The 20,252-nt window shown below is 50.6% G+C and overlaps 1 protein-coding gene across 3 annotated transcripts in view; it reads right to left on the bottom strand.

Annotated features, from left to right (window-relative positions):
• LHFPL2 (LHFPL tetraspan subfamily member 2) overlaps nt 1-20,252 on the bottom strand; it is a 174,212-nt gene that overhangs the window by 56,141 nt on the left and 97,819 nt on the right. Inside the window, exon 4 of one of the 3 annotated variants that reach the window (XM_086323140.1) lies at nt 19,158-19,259. The exons of 1 other annotated variant lie outside the window; for it this stretch is intronic. The gene's annotated coding sequence lies outside the window, so the exon portion shown is untranslated. Of the gene's footprint in view, nt 1-19,157; nt 19,260-20,252 lie in introns of those variants that run through there. One more of the 3 variants, XM_086323142.1, reaches the window with a different exon arrangement.

Raw genomic sequence — 20,252 nt, 5'->3', positions numbered from 1 at the left:
CGGAGGCATCCTAGGAGGCAGAAGCTGGGCGGCTGCAGCCAAACCACCGCCTGACGCTGGATGCTGGTGGAGGGAGAGGAGGGCAGGACAAGGACGCTGGGCAGTCTGCCCCAGAGGGTCCCAGTGGGGCCTCTCTGGGCACCAGAGCCCTGTCTTCATGTTACCCTGCAGACCCTCCTGGAGGGAAAGAAGAGAGGCTCTCTGGGGGTCAGAGGCTGGGAAAACAGGCAAGGGCAGCGGCCCAGGTCTGGACCCAGCAGCGTGCTCGGGGATGCAGGCCAAACGGGCAAGTGAGCGGATCCTGGGAATCACGCTGGAGCACTGGACTGTGAGTCGGGAGTCTGCTCCTCTTCCAGCACCTGTCCCGGGTCAGGTGTGTCCCTGGGCGGGTCCTCTGCTCTTCCAGGGCCTCTGTGGCGCCTCCATAAGTGAGGCGGTTACGAAGGAGCTGTTGTGGGGGGAGGACTCTCGCAGCTGCAGTGCCCATGACTCAGTGATTCCCCGTCCCACTCCTCACCCATCCCCCCGGTACTGACTCACACACGGTGTGACTGCTGGCTGTTCTTTCCCGGCCATCCTTTGGATTCAAAGAAAAATAGGAACACAAAGGCAGAACCAGATGTAGGGTCCATCTTCCCTACTTCCCATGTTACTAAAACGGGTGCAGATCCGTAGGGCCTCAGCTTGGGCCCCAGGCCCCCCTCTGCCCAAGTAGGCCTTGGCCACGCCCCTCCACTCCGGCAAAACTTGCCGTTTCTGCCAACCCGTGACGGGGGAGGTAGGGGCTGAGATGAGGTGCAGGGAGTTCATGTAAGGAAACACTGCCAAAATCACACAGCCGCCTCAACTTAAGCTTTTCAAATCTCAGAATATTATTTTTCACCCTGTACTGTAAGTTCATGGCAAAAACTTAAAAGCTTTCATGGCATTTTGTTTCAAGTTGAACAAGTGTGCTGGAATGTAGGAAGAAAAGCCATCAACTTCATCGGAGTGAAAGGGAAAGAAAAAGCAACACATTTTTCTAGGGCCCCAGGACTGTTCCCCCACCCCGTCCCATTACATGATAGTTCTCCGTATCCCACAAAGAGAAACGCAGCTTCTTCTGAGTCCTGGGACACAGCAGAGGGTCAGACATGAAAGCATGGGGTCCCAGAGAAGGCAGTTCTGCCGAGGAATCACAGAGACGGTCCTGAGCTGGAGTGGGACAGTCGGTGCCCACGTGCACGGAGCCTGGCCTCCCACTTAACTCACACCCTGAGCACATCACAGTGGGGGGAACTGAGGTGAAGATGACCCTCAGAAAGCCCGCTCTGGACCCCTCTGGTGCTGAGACCCCAACTCAGTCCCTGCTCCTGCAAGTCTCATGTTCCCAAAAGCGTGGTGGGGACTGTCTACAGCGGCCGGCAGGACTGGTGGGGAGGGGCTGGAGACGCACAAAGGCCTGGGTGCCCACCAGAGCTGCCCAGAGCCACGGGAACCTGAGGGATCAGGAGAGGAAATCACGCACAGAGCTCGTGCCCGTCCACCCCGCTGCCAGCCCACAGCCCCGCCTGCCTAGGCCATCCAGCCTGGGGCCCCCAGGCAGGAAGTGGGAAGGCCGAGCCCTGGCTCCCCTGCCAAGCCTGGCTGGGGGTGTCTGTGGGTCACCACAGACACATCGTGGCTACTGCCCCCTGGACTCCACCCCCAGGGGCAGGCAGGCTATCAGCTCCTCTGGTGGGCCCAATCATAGCATTTCCCCAAGACAACAGGTTCTGCATCCTGACACAGAGAGATAATCATCTCTGGAACACAGCAAGATCAAAGCTGGAGCCCTGCAGTCTCAGAGTTGTAGTAATCAGACAGACTGCTGATACCCTGGGAAGGGACTTCAGCATCCTCCCATGAGGGAAGCGGGAGTGGATCAAAAGACCTGTGAAGAGGGCGCTTGCTGGGCTTCCTTCTATGAAGGTCACCCCGTCACGGCTTCCACAGCCAGACTTTGCTACAGTTCGTGAGGAGCCCATGCCAACAACAGACTCATGTCATAGCCTGAAAACAGGCAAGGGGAGAAAACTGGACCGCTTGAAGACTGAGAGGATATGGGACCAACACACACAGGGTGCGGGGAAGGATGCTACTTATTATTCAGGCACAACTTGGCCATGGTCTTGCTAACAGATAGAGCCACCACTTCCAGACACAACCATCAACACTTGTTCGAGAGATGGGATAAGGACCCCGGCCTCTCAAGGAATGGCTGTGTTCCTCTGCACAGGGCAAGTGACCTACATTCTCATCCAAGTTTTTAAATTATCAAAATGACTTTTCATCTCCCAGATCTAATGCCTGAGCTCTTCTTTGGCTCTAAAAATGTTGCTAAAATCTGCTCCATTATTTCAGAAGAGCCTCAGTTATACATCAACTAACACAGGCTGCATTTTACTGAACTGTTACATAGACAATATTTAGAGTCTGCCCAACCATATGCATTTCAACCAGCAAAATTATAATACACAACACTCAATTTTGTTGTTACTCTAAAGTGTCACCACCATCACCAGGCAAGGAAAACATCTCAGTATGATGAGAAACAGCTGTCAAAGCACTTGCCATTTTTTTTTAGCTCAGGCCAAACTCAAGATGATACAAATGGAGTGGGGTAACTCCCCTGCCTGTGTGCCTTCGCCCTGCCTCAGAGTCCTGAAGACCACGGTGGACCTGAACCCTCTGCCCCGCAAAGTGTGCTCCCTGGACCAGCATCCTCGGCAGCCCTTGGGAGCGTGTTAGACCTGAGGAACCTCAGACCCCAGCCAGAAGTGCTGAATCAGAATCCATGTTGACATTCACAGGCGGAAAGTCTTAAGATGCGCTGGCCAAGCCCTCTCCCCTCCCACCCCTCACACTCTCCCATCCTACTGGCACATACACTTGGGCTTCAGATCTGAGGTCGGCCTCCACTCCCTGGAGGCCCCTGAAGCTTTCTCCAAGGGGCCCTGTTGTCATGGCAACCTCATTCTGGCATTCCATCCACCTGGCTGTACCTTGGCCCTGTTGGCCTCCTTTGCTGACCTGTCTGGGATGGCTAGAAATGTGCACGGCATTTTGCCCCCCAAACATGTTTATTCATGAGGAAAAAGATCTATTTTTAGGTGTCAACTGCCAGCCCATCCTGGCTCACCCAGTCCCTCTCCTCCCACTTGCCCAATTAGAAAGAGCATCTTGTTTCCTGGCATGCAATTCCAAGGGCACTGAACACAGGCAGGGGACCTGAGGAGGGCTCCAAGAACAGCTCTAAGTGAATGGAAACAAGATGATTTCTGCTCAAAGCAATTTCCTCGGCACCCACCCTTTCCTCCCACTACGGACCCCATGCTGAAGGGACGCCAAGGCCATGTGGAAGTAACAGAACACCAACATATGCAAGACATAGCTTTTATCCTCAAAATACAGCACAAGGAAGGGAGGGCCAATCAGTTAAGTCTCTTTTTATCCCACCCAAGTTGCAAGTCTGATAGTCTTATCCCAGTTTCCCAGAAGACAGAGAGACGAATCCAAGTTCTTACATGGAGGACTGTGTTACAAGTAAGGAAGGGTGTAAAATTCAAAAGCTTCTGACCGAGCTGTGTTCTCAAATTCTGACTTTTTAGGGGAACCCTGGAAATGACCAGAAACACACAACTGACTTTATCACCTTGCTGTACTACAAGGATGGAAAGTATGTCAAGTCATTTCCCTTTCCTTTGCTCAGAGTAGAAGGCATTAATTTATCACAGCGCCTTTCCCCACTAAGCCCAGAATCTTTTCAACAGACTTCCCCCCGCACTCCCAAATTCCTGAGCCAGGATGCACACTTGACCAGGACCCTAGGGGATCGCATGCACACTGAAGTGTGAGAAACACTGGGGCCAGGTGGACCTGAGGTGAGATGTACTTGCTACTCCTGGTCTGCTGACTTGGGACTCCCAACCTCCACACCCCCACTTCTATTCCTCTTCTTTCAGAGAGTTCAAAAACTGGAGGCTTACATACAACAGCTGACCATTAAATGTTTAAAAATTAGCAGCAAACATTCAAAATTGAAAGACAATGTGAAAATTCAAATTTTTGGCTTTTCTTTCAGGGGAGAAGATCAGTACACTGGCAATATTGGACTTACATTTCCACATGACAGATCACTGGAGTGGGGTAGTGGCTGTTCTCTTTAGACAGGGCATGCTGCTGCAGCTGCTGCTGCTAAGTCATTTCAGTCGTGTCCGACTCTGTGCGACCCCATAGACGGCAGCCCACTTGGCTCCTCTGTCCCTGGGATTCTCCAGGCAAGAACACTGGAGTGGGTTGCCATTTCCTTCTCCATAGATTCTCCAATTTCCCCCAGTCTCTACCAGTCCATATTGCCTCATGGTACAGCAGCCTGTTTTACTCCTTCAGCTGCCTACCTGACTGTGTGACTATGTTTCCAAAATCAACAAGAACCATTGCCCATGGCGCCTACCTTCACATTGAACTCTCTGTACTAATTCTGAAGGTAAGCCACCGCACCTGCATTGGCAGTTCGCCCTTTTCCGTATTTCCCTTTCTTCATATGATCCCTGTGTTGACACAGTTTCCCCTTCTCCATATGCTTGGGGGAGGGGCACGTGCAGTGTGATTTTCACACGGTTCCTGTTCACGATCCACAGATTGCTGAGGTCTGTGACCACACTCCACAAATCCTGCGTTGTTTGGTGCCCGGCACCATCTCACCAGGAGACACAATCCTGTCTGTAACCTAGTCCAAAGGCTAGCTCTGCCATTCAGTGGCAGTGTGATGACTCTAGGCAAGGCACTCTCTCGCCTGAACTGAGGAGCACTTAACTCAGCACTCCACTGAGTTACTGTGGGAAGTTAACATTTGTATGCACAAGGCTTCATACAGGACTCTGCATACCAAAGCACTTAATAAAAGTGGCTATTCCTCTTCATTATATATAGTTGGTGCTCAACAAAGATTTGCTGACCCAACACCGCTCAGCAGTAAAGAACCGGCCTGCAGGAGACAGGAGATGTGGGTTCCAGCCCTGGGTTGGAAGATCCCCTGAAGTAAGAAATGGCAACCCACTCCAGTATTCTCTGAGAAATCCCGTGGACAGAGGAGCCTGGCAGGCTGCAGTACCTGGGATTGCAAAGAGTCGGACACGGCTGAGCGACGAAACACCACCGCCACCACCTCTGACCATCCCACTCCCCAGAGCAAGGTCAGCTTCTGCACCCTCTGCAGCGACACCTAGGGGAGGAAAGGAGGGGCTGCAGCCCCTGGGGGTTGGCGTTGGGACAGGCGGCCCACATCAGGTGCAGAGGATGTGGGCCTGTGGGATGGAGCCCTAAAACCACACGGCCACGCCCAGCACTTTCCGCACCCCCACTCACAGCTTCTACACACACCAGCCAAACATTTTGCTTTTTGAAAAAGTTATTCGCATTTCCATATGTCTGCCTTTGAAGTTAATAAGGTATATTTTAAAACTCCATCCCAACCCACACAAAGCTCTCCCTGCTCTGATCTTCCACCGCACTTGGTGAGGACCACACAGCTCAGCATTTAAGGCTCTCTCCATGTTGTACATAGAGAAACGACGTGGCCTCTAAAGGGATTAGCACACTGTGTGGCAAACAGAAGGTGCTTTTAAAGGTACATACACCTACACATATATCCATACACAACAATGTCCTTGTTTCAGGAAAAACAGACCTTTCTCGGCATTTGTTTTGCACCAGCGAAGTGCTAAGCACACAGCGAACATAATACACACCGTGCCCATCCATAACCACCCCCTGTGTGCTAAGAGACATGTTTCATGTTAACTGAACTATGAAGTGGAGCCCGTCCAGCTTTCTTTGGTAATGTTTGAGCCATACACTGTAAGATAAATGAATAGGGATTGAATTGGGTCATGGTCTTGTTTGTTTCCTTAAAAAGGGACTGGCGATGATCTCTGAGTTTGCAACATTCTGTCTGCCAACGCAGCAAAACTGATGGAAGAAACATGTGTCCTTCCAAAAGCAATGCAAGCTCCCATGCAAGTTCCTCTTTTCAGTTCTAAAATATCAGTCACAACAGGCCACAGACCTTGGCCTCAGCCATTCTTTTCAGGAACCACAGTGGCCTCTCACAGCGTGTAGGAGGCGGAGGGCCTGGTGGTCACCAGTGGGAACTGGCTGGGAAGAGAACCGCCCTGGCCATTTTTAGTCTCCTTAAGATGGGGAGGAAACAGAGGTGCCTGGGATCATTCCTGGCACCTGTGGTCATGGCACTTATTCAGACGTCCACTGCTGCGGCTGGTGCTGCTACATAACCAGCCTTGACTCCTAAGTGGCACATTAAAGCCACTCCCAAATTCACTGTTTTCATAGCAGCCCTGGACAACAAGCTCCTCCTCTGTGGGGCAGACGGTGGTCTTTTTGAAGTGGCTCTCTGGGACTGATTCGGAATAGTCTGCCTGTCTGATCAAACCATGCAGGCCTGGAATGCAGCCGCTACCTTGCTATGGGGATCAGGGAGGATGTCCCACATCCTTGGCCTTCAGCAACAAGGAAGACCCAAGGACTGTGACTTCCCCGTGTCTCTGGTGACGGAACAGTGCTGACCTCTAGCCTCACCAGAGGGAACCATGGAAGCCTTTCTGAGCCCACCTGAGGTGTCAGTGAGGGAAAATGGAATGTTAGCATTAAAAACAAAGGAACGTGGATGGACCTAGAGACTGTCATAGAGAGTGAAGTAAGTCAGACAGAGAAAAACAAACATGGTATCAGTTCAGTTCAGTCACTCAGTTTTGTGTCCAACTCTGAGACTGCATGGACTGCAGCACACCAGGCTTCCCTGTCCATCACCAACTCCTGGAGCTTGCTCAAACTCATGTCCATCAAGTCAGTGATGCCATCGTCCCCTTCTCCTCCTGCCTTCAATCTTTCCCAGAAACAGGGTCTTTTCCAATGAGTCAGTTCTTTGCATCACGTGGTCAAAGGACTGGAGCTTCAGCTTCAGCATCAGTCCTTCCAATGAATATTCAGGACTGATTTCCTTTATGATGGACTGGTTTGATCTCCTTGCAGATCAAACATGGTATAGTAATGCACATATGCGGAATCTAGCAAAATTGTATAGGTGAATCTATATGCAAAGCAGAGAGACACATATGTAGAGAACAAACATGGATACCAAGGGAAGAAAGGACAGGTGGGATAAATCGGGAGATTGGGATTGACATATATACATTATTATGTATTAAGTGGATAACTAATGAGAAACCACAGTATACACAGGGGGAAAGAAAAGAAGATACAATCTGTTTGTAGGACATATACTGAGTTAGCATCAAAAATGCATTACAATATACATTAGGTGCAGACAGATATTGTTTGAGTCCATTTATAGGAGGCACCTAGAATAAAATTCATGGAGACAGAAAATAAACAGTAGATACCAGGGGTGGGGGAGGGAGAGTGTGGACTTAGTGTCTAATGGGGACAGTTTCTGTTTAGGAAGATAAAAAATTTCAGGAGACGAATGATGGTGAGAGTTGCATAACAGTGTGAATGTACTTAGTGCCCCTGAAACGTATAGGTAAATATGGTTAAAATGCTATGTTTTATTTTTTTAATATAAATTTATTTATTTTAATTGGAGGCTAATTACTTTACAATATTACTATGTTTTATATTATGTGACTTCTACCAAATTAAAAAAAAAAACATTAAAAAAGAAAAAAAGGACAAGGGAACAGAAAATCCCTGACCTCCCACTGAGAGGAAATACATCTCTTGATTAACTGCTTGAGGTATCGCCAGGGAGTCTGGGCTCCCACGTCCCAGCCACCCATCACCCCCACTTCTCCAGGGAGTCTGGGCTCCCACGTCCCAGCCACCTATCACCCCCACTTCTCCAGGGAGTCTGGGTTCCCACGTCCCAGCCACCCACCACCCCCACTTCTCCAGGGAGTCGCGGCCCCCACCTCCGCAGCCACCCACCACCCCCACTTCTCCAGGGAGTCGCGGCCCCCACCTCCGCAGCCATCCATCACCCCCACTTCTCCAGAGAGTCGCGGCCCCCACCTCCCAGCCATCCACCACCCCCACTTCTCCAGGGAGTCGCGGCCCCCACCTCCCAGCCATCCACCACCCCCACTTCTCCAGGGAGTCGCGGCCCCCACCTCTGCAGCCACCCACCACCCCAACTTCTCCAGGGAGTCTGGGCTCCCATGTCCCAGCCACCCACCACCCCCACTTCTCCAGGGAGTCGCGGCCCCCACCTCCGCAGCCATCCACCACCCCCACTTCTCCAGGGAGTCGCGGCCCCCACCTCCCAGCCATCCACCACCCCCACTTCTCCAGGGAGTCGCGGCCCCCACCTCCCAGCCGCCCACCACCCCCACTTCTCCAGGGAGTCGCGGCCCCCACCTCCCAGCCGCCCACCACCCCCACTTCTCCAGGGAGTCGCGGCCCCCACCTCCCAGCCGCCCACCACCCCCACTTCTCCAGGGAGTCGCGGCCCCCACCTCCCAGCCGTCCACCACCCCCACTTCAGCCCAGATCCGTCCCGGTGGCAGTGACTCACAGGACAGACTCTAAATCAGCTGCTTTGAAAGAAATCGTCTACGGGACTTCTCCACTGGCCAGCAGTGAAGATGGGAGAGAGAAAACTTTGGGGGAACTAGAGAGAGGGCAGCGAGCACCTCTCAAGTATTTATTGACGACAAACTATGAACACTCAGACCGGAGGCCCAAGGCTGTTTTCTCTGACGTTTCCCATTCCTCCTGAATGGCCCCTGAGAGCAGGCCTGAGACGCAAGAGCCACTAGGGGAGGTTCCAGAGCCCCCACGGACAAGCCGCCTTTACCGCCATGTGGAGAACATTCCTGCACTCATGGCGGGGCCAGTCACAAAGTCCCTGGGAAAGGAGGCAGGGGTCCTGGCCATAAACTCCCGCAGGGTCACCAGCCTAGCACCTGATAAATCAGTTACTAAAACAGGTCCTGGCCTTCTGGGGACTGGGGATCGAGTAACACTCAAAAGGGGGAAAACATAAAAACTAAACCGTGCTGCAAACCCCAGAGAAAAGAGAACTTACAGTTCAGACGTGCACGGCAGGAAAATGGAAATAATTAAAGAGAGCTGCTGAGAACACGCAAACTTCCTGAAGTGAGGGCAGTCACTGCCTTGTGTCCACCAAGCCGACCGACGGCAAGAACTAGAGCCACCAAGCTTAAGTTTAACTTAAGAAAACAGAAAAATAGCAGCTCCCCCGCATTAAAATCTGTATTTCTGTAGAAGAAATGACATTAGAATGCTCTGAGTTTGAATTATGACAAGGATCCACTTTAGGAGGCAAGCCATTTATAATTCCAGAATCCTTAAGTTATAGAAATTTAATAGCTATGACCTTGGATGTTAAACAAAAAAAAAAACCCATTGTAGTTAGGCTTTTGTCCAACTACCTCCATATCCTTTGGAAATAAATCCTCCAGCATTGTGTGATGGCTGTGACTGGCCATCAGCGAGAGAAAAGCTAACAATCTCGTCAGGGCCTCACGTTAACCCAGAGCACACTTCCTCCAGCACGGTCCCTTGAGAGGCTTGGGTTTCTGAATGGGGAACAAACACACCCACTTTTTCAGAGCTGCCGACCCCCTGGCCCTCGTCCCTTTGTGGAGTGTGGAGTCCACTGGCAAAGGCCACTTGTAAACTGTCAACTGTGTCCCGGGACCTTCCAGGAATCGCTCCTCGGGGCGGGGTTCCCGCCTGCGCCCCGCTGGGTGCTGTCGTCTCCTGACCCCTTCGTCTCCAAGCATCCCCCCTCCCAGCTGTGGTTCAAGGTCTACCTCAAATGCCCTCTCTTCCAGAAAGCCTTTCTTTTTAGCCGGTTTCCTGCACCGAGGGGCCCAGGCCTGACTGGAGTCCTTTGGATGCACTGCGCTTTCCAGGGCAGGCTGATGAAGAGCAGTTTTTCTCCCTTACTGGACTGTCTGCACATTGGTTCTCCATCCCCATCTGACTCAGCGTCACACCGCACAGGGCCGCGCACGCAGGCTCTGCTCAGTCCACACCCCGGCACCTCCCTGCAGCGCTGTCCCCCCTGCAGGGGCCAGGGCAGGCGCTGGGACCCTGGTCTCCAGTCCTCCCGGCCATGCGTTCTGGGCATCCCACCCGTCTCGCCGCCCCTCTGAGAAAGCAGAGTGTGGTGGGATGGCCCTGCCCTCAGCCCCATCCACAAGAGATTCTGCCAGCCACCAGGCCTGGCCTCCTGGGCGCAGGGGCACAGGGCTAGGAGTGGGTGCAGCTCTTTCTGCAGCCCTACCCTGGCCTTGCGATGCGGCAGGGAGGCCACCCAGAGCGAGCCCTTCCTCAGCCGTCAGGTCACCTTCGGGTCCATACAGCTGGAAGAGGCGGCGGCAGGGAGAGCTGCATGGTGACAACCAGGACAAGACGCAGGAGGGTGCGGCACGCCCCGGCGGCTTGGTCGTCGGTGAACAGAGGCCAGAGGAGGCGACTCTGGAGGTGGCCTTTGTAGCTGGAGGCAGGCCCAGGCCGTGGGAGGGGTGGGTGGCGAGCCCTCCCGCCCCTGGTGGTCCTGAGGGGCTGACGGCACTGCCCACTGACCGGGGAGCCGGAGGGGCCTGAGGAAGGGGGCTTCGGAAAATCCCCGACCACCCACCAGCACCAAGGGAGCCATGAGGAGGAGACACCCGACTTGCCAAAGAAGGGGCTCCGGGTCCTCAGCCCTGTCCAGCTCCCTGGGTGGCTCTCTTCTGGGTGCACGGTTTCCTTAATGCCCAGACCCCAGGCTGTGAGAGGCTGCAGACCGTGCCCTCCAGGAAGGTAGGGACCGCGTGCGTCTCCCCTGCTCACTATTCCATCCTTGCACGGCATTTGGCACACGCAGCTTGTATCTCATAACAACCTGTTGGATGACTCCTCAGCAGGCAAAACAGAGCTTAGGCCTTTGGTTTGGAATCATCGGAAGTTGCACATTGTGAACACAATTTACAGAGTAAATCAGCACCTCCAGTCCATGGTTTATACAGAGGGGACAGAGTAGAGAAAGAAAATCTCTAAATCAAAATCAATAGACATTTCCTGATAGTTAACTCAGGAAAATCTCAGTTGTGATTTCTGTCAATAGGATGAATACATATGATAGTAGTCCCTCTTATCCATGGTTTCATTTTCTGTGGTTTGCTACCCACAGTCAACCGTGGTCTGAAAATATTGAAAAATTTCAGAAATAAAACAGTTCACAAGCTTTAAATTCAGCACCTGGGTAGCATGATGAAATCTGGCAAAGTCCTCCTCCATCCCTCCTGGGACATACATCGTCGTCTAGTTCAGCCTGTCCCGCCTGTTAGTCACGTAGTGGCCTTGCTATGATTGTCAGGCATATCTCAGTGCTTGTGCTCAAGTCAGCCTCACATCACTAAACTGTGGCCCCACAGGGGAGAAGAGGGATTCTGCCAATTCGGATCCACCAAAGAAAAGCCAGGAAAGACTTCTTCTTTAAGTGAAAAGATGAAAGTTCTCAATAAGAGAAAGATTCATATGCTGCGGTTGCTAATAGTCAGTAAGAATGAACCCTCTAGCCACGAAGTCATGAAGGGAAAAGAAGTTTGTGGTAGTTTTGCTGCCGTGCCTCTAACTGCAAAAGTTGTAGACACAGTTCATGACGAGTGCTTAGTTAAGATGGAAAAATCATTAACTCTGTACAAGAAGGTATTCTGACAGAAAGAAACCACGTTCACGACTTTTATTACAGTATATTATTAATAAGCGCTCTATTTCATTATTAATTGTTGCTGTTAATCTCTTACCATGCCTAATTTGTGAATTAAACTTTATCACGCATGCTTGTATGTAGGAAAAACACAGGACATGTCAGGTCTGGTACAGCCTGAGGCTTCAGGCATCCACAGGCAGTCTTGGAAGTATCCCCTGTGGATAAGGGGGCTGCTGCATTCGTTTGAATCTTCAAGTCACTGACTTGTGCAGAAGCAGCGAGGATCCACAGCTCTGCTGACTACAGCAGTTTTAAAACTGCTCGTGTGGGTGAGGTCAGGCCACCTTGGTGGGGATGTAGGGCCAAGGGCGGAGAAAGCATGCCAGTAAGTCCTGGGCCATTTTCTTGCAAACATGCACATGTACACACCCCAGAACACACACACACCACACACACCCCAGAATATACACACATACACCCAGCACACAAGAGCAGCAAACTGAAGTGGCTGTTTCAGCCTACGTTAAATTTCATCTCCGTCTGCTATTTAGTAACCTGGTCAGACTCTAAGCTTTTTTCTCGTCTTCCCTTTTAAAACATTCCCTAACCAAAATATGGAATTCATCTGCATTGTAATCCCAAGTGGAGCACAGACTCATTTCCTCTTGATCTGTGTTTCAATTACTCCCACTCACTCTCGTTTCTCATGGACAATGACTGGAAACACTCCCCAGTAGGAATTTCAACCGCCCTCTTTGAGACAGATGTTTTGGAAACCACTGACAAGCTGCCCGTCACTGAGAGGAACTCTCACAACCATTCAGGTCCAAGCTGTGCTGACTTCCCCACGCCCAGCTCTACCACCATCTGCAAGACCTTAGGTTCTGTTAGATCAGCCAGATACCTGTTATGTAGCAATTTTTTCTCCACATCCCCTTTAACCAACACATTCCCCATTAGGAGGCCACATCTGAGGCCTTATCTCAGCAAAGTCATCCTCATCTGCTACGGCATCAAGAGTGGGACTTCTCAGGTGTGTCTCTGTAACAATCCAGTACAGCAAATCTCTCGATGAAAACATGACTTTCAGGAAGTGCATGAGGCACTTGGGAAAGAAAAACGAACTTGTGTGAGCCGCTAGGACCCGTTCATAAATTTCTGCTAGGCAAATGGGGCCCTGGTGGCTTGAGAGAGTTATTGCTCAATACTTCCTAGCACCCACACAAGTTCATGTCTCTCCCGAGGTGGGGGCGCCTCACTGGCTCTACAAGAGAAATGCAGTACAAGCTTCAGTCTTGTTCTGGTGTGATGCATGGAGGCCGAGTGTGCAAGCCACCTGGATGTGCTGTGAAACAGTTTCTCAAACAGTTCCAGCTTTCCCAAATGTACCTATAAAAATAAAACTAAATGCCAGTTAAATTCACTCTTTAGGGGATCTACCTTGCTCCAACAGAGTCAACGGATGGGAGAGAAGTTTCAGCAGAACCTAGCCCTCTCACTGGAAACATCTGGTTACTGGGAGGAATAAGGAATAGGTTCGTGCGCATTTGGAAGGGCACCAAGTGAGAAAAGAACATACCCTCCCAAAGATTATCCTTACCCAGCCTTTGCTAAGGCCATGATACAGAAGAGGAACTGGAGAAGCCGCACTGCCATTCGAGAAAAACATCCGACATTTAAGAACTTAAAACTTGTGCAAAAGTTTCCCATCTGCCTTAGCAATGCTACCTGCTGCTGTGGCTGCAAGAATTCTAATTTCTTCTGCACCAATAAAACTGTGGGTGACTGTGAGCCATCAAATTCAGGCACAAACACACACTTCCAGGGCTGCACATGCCTGCTTAGTATTAGTACACACAGGGACGGTTAGACCTTTGGCTCCTTTTCTCTACATTCTTTTATTTTCCCCAGTGAGGATCATGTATATGCAACACCACATGTCAACTTTATATGCAGCAAACTTGGAGAGGGTTGATCATGTGGTTGTATAATAAGTATGACAAGAAAGACATTTTTCAAACTAGGTATCCTTAGGTACTCTACTTAGCAAAACCATTAGGGTGGAAAACCCACACAAACATAAAAATTAAAAAAGGGACTAACAGATAGAAGCAATATAGCAGAACACTGATGGACATAACTCTAGCCAAAGGGCCCTATCCTCAGCTCCATTACTTTATCAGCTATGTGACCTTGGGCAAACAATTCAGTCTCTGAGCCTCAGTTTACCCATATGTGAAATGGGGAGAATAGAACCTACATTTAGTAGCACAGACATGGATCCAAGGCACGGCGCTCAGCCAGTGGAAAGCTCTCAGTAATGGTTGCTTTTATCACATGACTCTTCCTAAGCTTCAGCCCTGGACTCACTGGGGTTTACTTAAGAATGACAACCTGGCAGAGTCACCGGCAGTGATGACTGGAACTGGCCTCATGTTCCCCTTGCCATTTAGAGGTCACAGTCTGCATGCTCTGTTTATCCTGACTAAGTTTCCTGGTGACATAGTAGTTACCCAGAAACATGTATTTGTTTAGTTCTTTGCTTTTTCGCTGCTTCCAAATGTCTGTGGATTGATCTATGCAGATCCCAGAAATGTAATCATTACTTGCTTGGCTAAAAAGGCTTCTCTCTGTGTTTGTTTTTACTAGAAGTCAGTCCTCTGAACCTGCGGTTTGCAAACTTTCTTCTGCGCACAGAACACGATTTATCAAACGGAATCTGACGAGCAACCCTAGTTCTGTGTATGAGACAGATCAAAGCAGAGTGTGTTGATTAAAAAGAGGCTGACAAGGGCCACCTTGCTCCCATCATGACCGTTACCTCCAGGGAGCCCCTAAAATGCTCCCAGGAACTGCCGCACTCTGGCACATGCTCAGAAAAACTCGGCTCTAAATCACTCTGGCAACTCTCCTCACGGCCCTCAAACACCACATGGCCTGACCTTGAAGAATCTCAAGGCGGAGCTCCAGCTTTTCTCCTCCCAGCCTTATCAGTGACAGCAAAGTCAGAGACCCACACAAGCACGATCCCTTGCTTGCCCAGCGTCCCTAATGTGGTGCCGGTCTGCGAGGCACACGGGCCTGATTTTCTGTTTTGCTGACTTACACCTGAGACACATCGATCCCTGAAAGAAGGGCACCAGGATCACCATGTCCACACGGAAACCAGGGTATGGGCTTCTGCGGGAGCCAAGTTCCACTTGGACTTTTTTGTACCCATTAGGCCATGATGGGCTTCCCTGGTTGCTCAGACGGTAAAGAATCTGCCTGCAACGCAGCGGACCCGGGTTCGGTCCTTGGATTGGGAAGATCTCCTGGAGGACGACATGGCAACCCACTCCAGTATTCTTGCCTGGAGAATCCCATGGACAGAGGAGCCTGGCAGGCTACAGTCCATGGGGTCGCAAAGAGTCAGACACGACCGAGCGACTAACACACACACACCCAGGGCATGACATATAAACCAGGGTCAGTCTAATGTAACAAAAACTCCAGGGAACTTTCAATGAAAATGACATTGCCACGGTGGAATATATACTCCTCACAGTGCCTGTGAATTCCCAGCACAATGTTCACACATATGACATGTAACGGGGACAAGAGATGAGAGAGTCTGAGCAGGGGATGAGAATACTGAAGCCACTGGAGAAAGTCATGGCTTTAGAAACTCAAGACTGGGAGGCAGTTCCCCCCGCCTCCCGCTCTGCTGCACGGCTGCTCAGCGGAAGCCAGCAGACACGTAACTGTGGGAAGGCAGGGGGGAGAGGGAACTAGTCCAGGGTGGTCCGAGGGGAACCGGCCAGGAGGGATGAGGCTGCAGCCAACCAACGCGAGGTCCCAGCCAATCGTGAGGCACGTCCTTCCTCCACCGAAGAAGCCGGCCCTTCTCCCTAGGGAAAGGCTGCAAGACTCCCAGCCTGAGTCACTTGGAAACAGATTTTACAAAGCACTCCGGAGTTTCCCGGGGAGCCATCTGGTCATGACGAAGGAACAGGCTTCTCCAGCTCCAGCCTCCCATGGTTCTCGCATCCTTCTGCTTCTCCCCAACTCACTGCAGCCAGCATGGCTTTGGTGCGACTGTCACGATCCTCCAGCTCAAGCATCTTAAGATGGACATGGCTCTGCCTGAGGCCTCCTGCTGCAGGGTGTGAGGCCTGCAGCCCCAGATCACCCTGTCCACAGCCCGACCTGGCCTTGGGGCACTGAGAAGACGGTGGGGGTGACGGCCCAGGACCCAGTGCCGCCAGGCCCGGGCCCTCTGCAGTCAGGCCATGGCAGGCGGCAGCACCCAGGCCGCATCCATTTCCACACCTCACCAGGGCCTGCCAAAAACGGGCCCCTTCGACATCTGCTAATCACATTTGCTCCACGGAGCCAGGAATAATTACACCCGCTCGGTGCCGGGAACGCTGGCACGGTCTCACATCCCCACAGCTGGTCGGCGGGTGGAGCAGATGTCTGCTGGAATCTAATCACTAAGCTGAAAGAACAAGCCCTCAGTGATACCGGTCACCTTCAGAGAGAGCCGTCAGCCCAGCTGTCGGCAGAGCGTTGGGTGTGGGGCTCCGCCAGCCCGTCAGCCCTTCAACCTTCCTGAGGCCGTCCGTGCCTTCTCTGATTAGGTACCACTTCCTGGTGCCATGACTCACATGCCACGTACATTAGATTGTTGTTAACTATTCACATGACTCGGGTTTCTGGAAAATCCCTGTCCATAAATTTAGTTTTAAGCTGTAAAAGTTTCATAGGAAGTATCTGATTAGATAAACAATCGTATTTTTTCGGTCTTGTTTCAAAGTTTTTATTGGGTGCTACTGCTTATGTTGGTGTGTCTGTTGACTGTGGGTGTGTAACAAAGCGCCTCAAAATTTAGTGGCTTAAAACAACAATGACGTGACACTTCTCACGACTCCATGAGTTGCCTAGCCTCACTCACGCACTGTTTTCAGTTGGGTCAGCTGTGCCAAAGGTCTCAGAGGCTTCAGTCACACAGCTGGCAGGTAACGGGGACACCTCAGCTCTCCCCTGACTAGCCTCTCCTCCTCTTGCAGGTCAGACCAGCTTCCTCACGTGGAGGTTTCAGGGTGAAGCCTCAAGAGGGCAAACGTGAGGCGGGAGGACTTCTAGAGATCTGCACTCTGGAACTCACACCACACTTGGGGTGCGTCTGTCACTCCTGGCAAGTCAGAAGGGCATCTCAGACTCAAGGGGTACGGAAACGGCTCCAGTTCTGGATGGGAGAGCTAGAAAAATCTGAGCCCATCTACCATACGTCAGCATCTCCCCCACCGTGTCTCAGTGGCATGAGTTCTGGGAGACAGTCTGCAGGTACTTTCAGATCAAAGGGGCCCCAGAACAAATGCTGAATGCTGTATGCCACCCTTGAGACGCCACAGTACCCATCAATCCAGTAAAGTCTCTGAGAGGTCCCACAATAAGAATAAATCCTGTTTAACGTTGATTGATGATGAACAAACACATTTATAGAAGCAAAGGATCCTAGAACACCATTTCGGAAAGTGTGGTCATGAATCCTGGATTTGGGGAGTGGTTTTAGTTGAGTGTAACTAGCCTTTTAAAAAATTATTTATTTATTTATTTGAGTGTGCTGGGTCTTCATTGCTGCCTGGGCTCTTTCTAGTCACAGAACGTGGACCTCTATTGCAGCGGCTTCTTTTGTAGACGAGCGCAGGCTCCAGTAGTTGCGGCCTGAGGGCTCAGTGCCTGTGGCTTCTGGGGTCTGCAGCACAGGCTCAGTAGCTGTGGCACAGCCACAGCTGTGATGGAGCCTCGTTGCTCCACGGCACAGGGATCTTCCTGGCTCAGGGATTGAACCCATGTCTCCTGCACTGGCAGGTGGGTTCTTAACCACTGAGCCAGCAGGGAAGCCCAACATACTTGTCTTGATGTCTTTTGAAACATCCCAGAAATGGCACGTGTCCAAAATACTCTCTAATAGGTGGAAGGGGCACATACTACCTCAAGCCCTGAGTTGAGGTCATAAAACTTAAGGTCACTACAGTTATCTTTCAGGTCATTAACCATGGAGAAACTTCTACTCAAAATCATTTTGATTAACCCTGAACAGTTTTTCTCAAAGTTGATGCACAAAGGTTTGGGGTCTTCACCTTCAGATATAATATTTTTGAGCATCAACAAAAGCCCTGATTCCTACAGAATGGATGTTGGGGTTCATGCTGCTTAACTTTCACAACCCTAAAAACTCAGTAAAAACAGCATAACCAATAGTCTTCCACAAGGAACTAATGAACCACTCAAGAACTACGCTGCTTATTTACAGCCCTCTGATCTGTACTCTCCCATACAATTTTCTGCTCCGGCAGAAAGAAAAGCTCATCCATCCTCAAAATCCTCAAAACTTGGCAGCTTTCGATGCTTATGGTATGGAAACAATGAATCTATTGGCCATTAGACTATGATGATCTCAACAGTGGGTGAGATTGATACAGGCAAGGCCAGGTCAAATCAAGATTTAGGGCTGTTAGGTTGACAGCACTTACCAGATTGGAAATGACAAGAGCAATCTCCCCAGATTCAATGACTAGACCCATCCCAGTCCCTGTACAAGGAGAAGTGTGCCAGGGCGCAGTGAAGGCATGCTGCAAACAATGCTAAGTACAAGACTGAACACACATCCTATTTACTTCTGTTTTTTTCTCTTGTGCTGGGGATATTGATGGACAAGGGGTAGAGAGAAGGATTTGTGTGTCTGGCTGCTAGATCCATTTCTTACATTCGATTATTCTAACATTCATTCCCTAAAGGACAATGATTCACCCAAAGATACGCGGCAGCCGAGGCCCAGTTTACTAAATCAGACTCTAGAGGTCCTAACATTTCTCTCTTTGGCATCAGACACTTTTAAGTCTTCATCTTATGCTATGAAATCATCAGGGAAACATCTCCTGGAAGCCTGAATGCAGTTTCAAAGGATGGAATAAAAGTGAATCTACAGAGGGATGGGGAATTCCATGGGAAAAAACACTCCATGAATGATAAAAGAGGAAGTAGAAATTCCTAAGGGAAAAAGAACCATGAGTACACGGATCAGTTTAAGAAATAAACAAGGTGACTGTTCAGGGGAATTCTGTAGAAAAGCCACTTAAAGAGCCTTTTTGAGAGTGGCTGAACTGTAGGTAATTTTTAACTTGAGCAGCCAGAGGTCAGTCAGTCTAGAATCAGTGGGATGGTCTTCAGTAGACTTTCCCTGGGGCTCCTAGTGAGGTGTTTGGGAATCATTTTCAGCTCCTGCTCCTAATTCACCCTGAGAAATGTCCCCAGAGCCTGGACACCACATTGAGTTCTTTTCCCCTCAACCAGGAAGTTACTCCATTGGAAATGAGACAAAAATGACAACTAATTGGATTAAACTGTTAAATGTAATAAGAGGGACAACCTGAGGCCAACTTACTGTTTTGTTCCTTTCCTCAATCCACATACTAAAGGATTCTAAGAGCAAGTGTGCCCCTGGAGCATACCCAAAGCACCAACATGCGAATGCCTGTGAGACAACCTGTATAGAAAAGGGAAGAAATCAGGGAAAAAATCAGATCAGATCAGTCGCTCAGTCGTGTCCGACTCTTTGCGACCCCATGAATCGCAGGACGCCAGGCCTCCCTGTCCATCACCAACTCCCGGAGTTCATTCAGACTCACGTCCATCGGGTCAGTGATGCCATCCAGCCATCTCATCCTCTGTTGTCCCCTTCTCCTCCTGCCCCCAATCCCTCCCAGCATCAGAGTCTTTTCCAATGAGTCAACTCTTCGCATGAGGTGGCCAAAGTACTGGAGTTTCAGCTTTGGCATCATTCCTTCCAAAGAAATCCCAGTGCTGATAAGCACCACTAATTCCATATACTGTTAAATATAGCTAGATGTTTAGAACACGGAAATGTGGAACACTTGGGGCTGGATGGGCTGACAGAGAAGACGTGGCAAAGAAAGGGTAAACAGCATATTTTATGCTTAATATTGACCACCTGCATGAAGCAGATCAATTTCCCCTTCAACAAGGCATTCACAGGCCTTACAAGGATCACTAACCAGCCACTTAGCACAAAATGTAGGTTTCACTGCCAGAAAGCTGCACTGATGGTATTTTGAACCTTGCACAGGTTCTATAAGCTCCATCCATCATCCTGCACCTAGGTTGCTTCCACAAGAGCAGGATGTTTGACGGGGACATGGGCACGAGCCGATAGAAATGGCGTGACTGCGTGGGGGACACCTGTTGGCACTGGTGAGGGGAGATGGCACCGGCAGGGGGCATGGATGCTCACAGGCTGACTTCTGCCTGCCTGCAGGACGCCACTCACACCAACCCATCCCGGCCGCCTGACCGCGTTCTGCACCTTCAGGCTCCGTGCCTTTGCCCGCACTGGTCTCCACCTGGGCTGTCATTCTCCTCCGACATCCCTAGGTGAAACCGAGTCATCTTTAAGACCCAAGTCCAATGTCACGGCTCCGGGAGGCCTCCCTAAGCAGCAGGATTAAGCGCTCTTTCCTTT

The sequence above is a fragment of the Bos grunniens genome, chromosome 10, assembly GCF_055505025.1.
Source record: "Bos grunniens cultivar Pamir isolate PY7600 chromosome 10, Bosgru_T2T1.0, whole genome shotgun sequence".
NCBI lineage: Eukaryota > Metazoa > Chordata > Mammalia > Artiodactyla > Bovidae > Bos > Bos grunniens.
The sequence above is the reverse complement of the archived record's forward strand: the minus strand, read 5'-3'. Positions and strand labels throughout refer to the sequence as shown.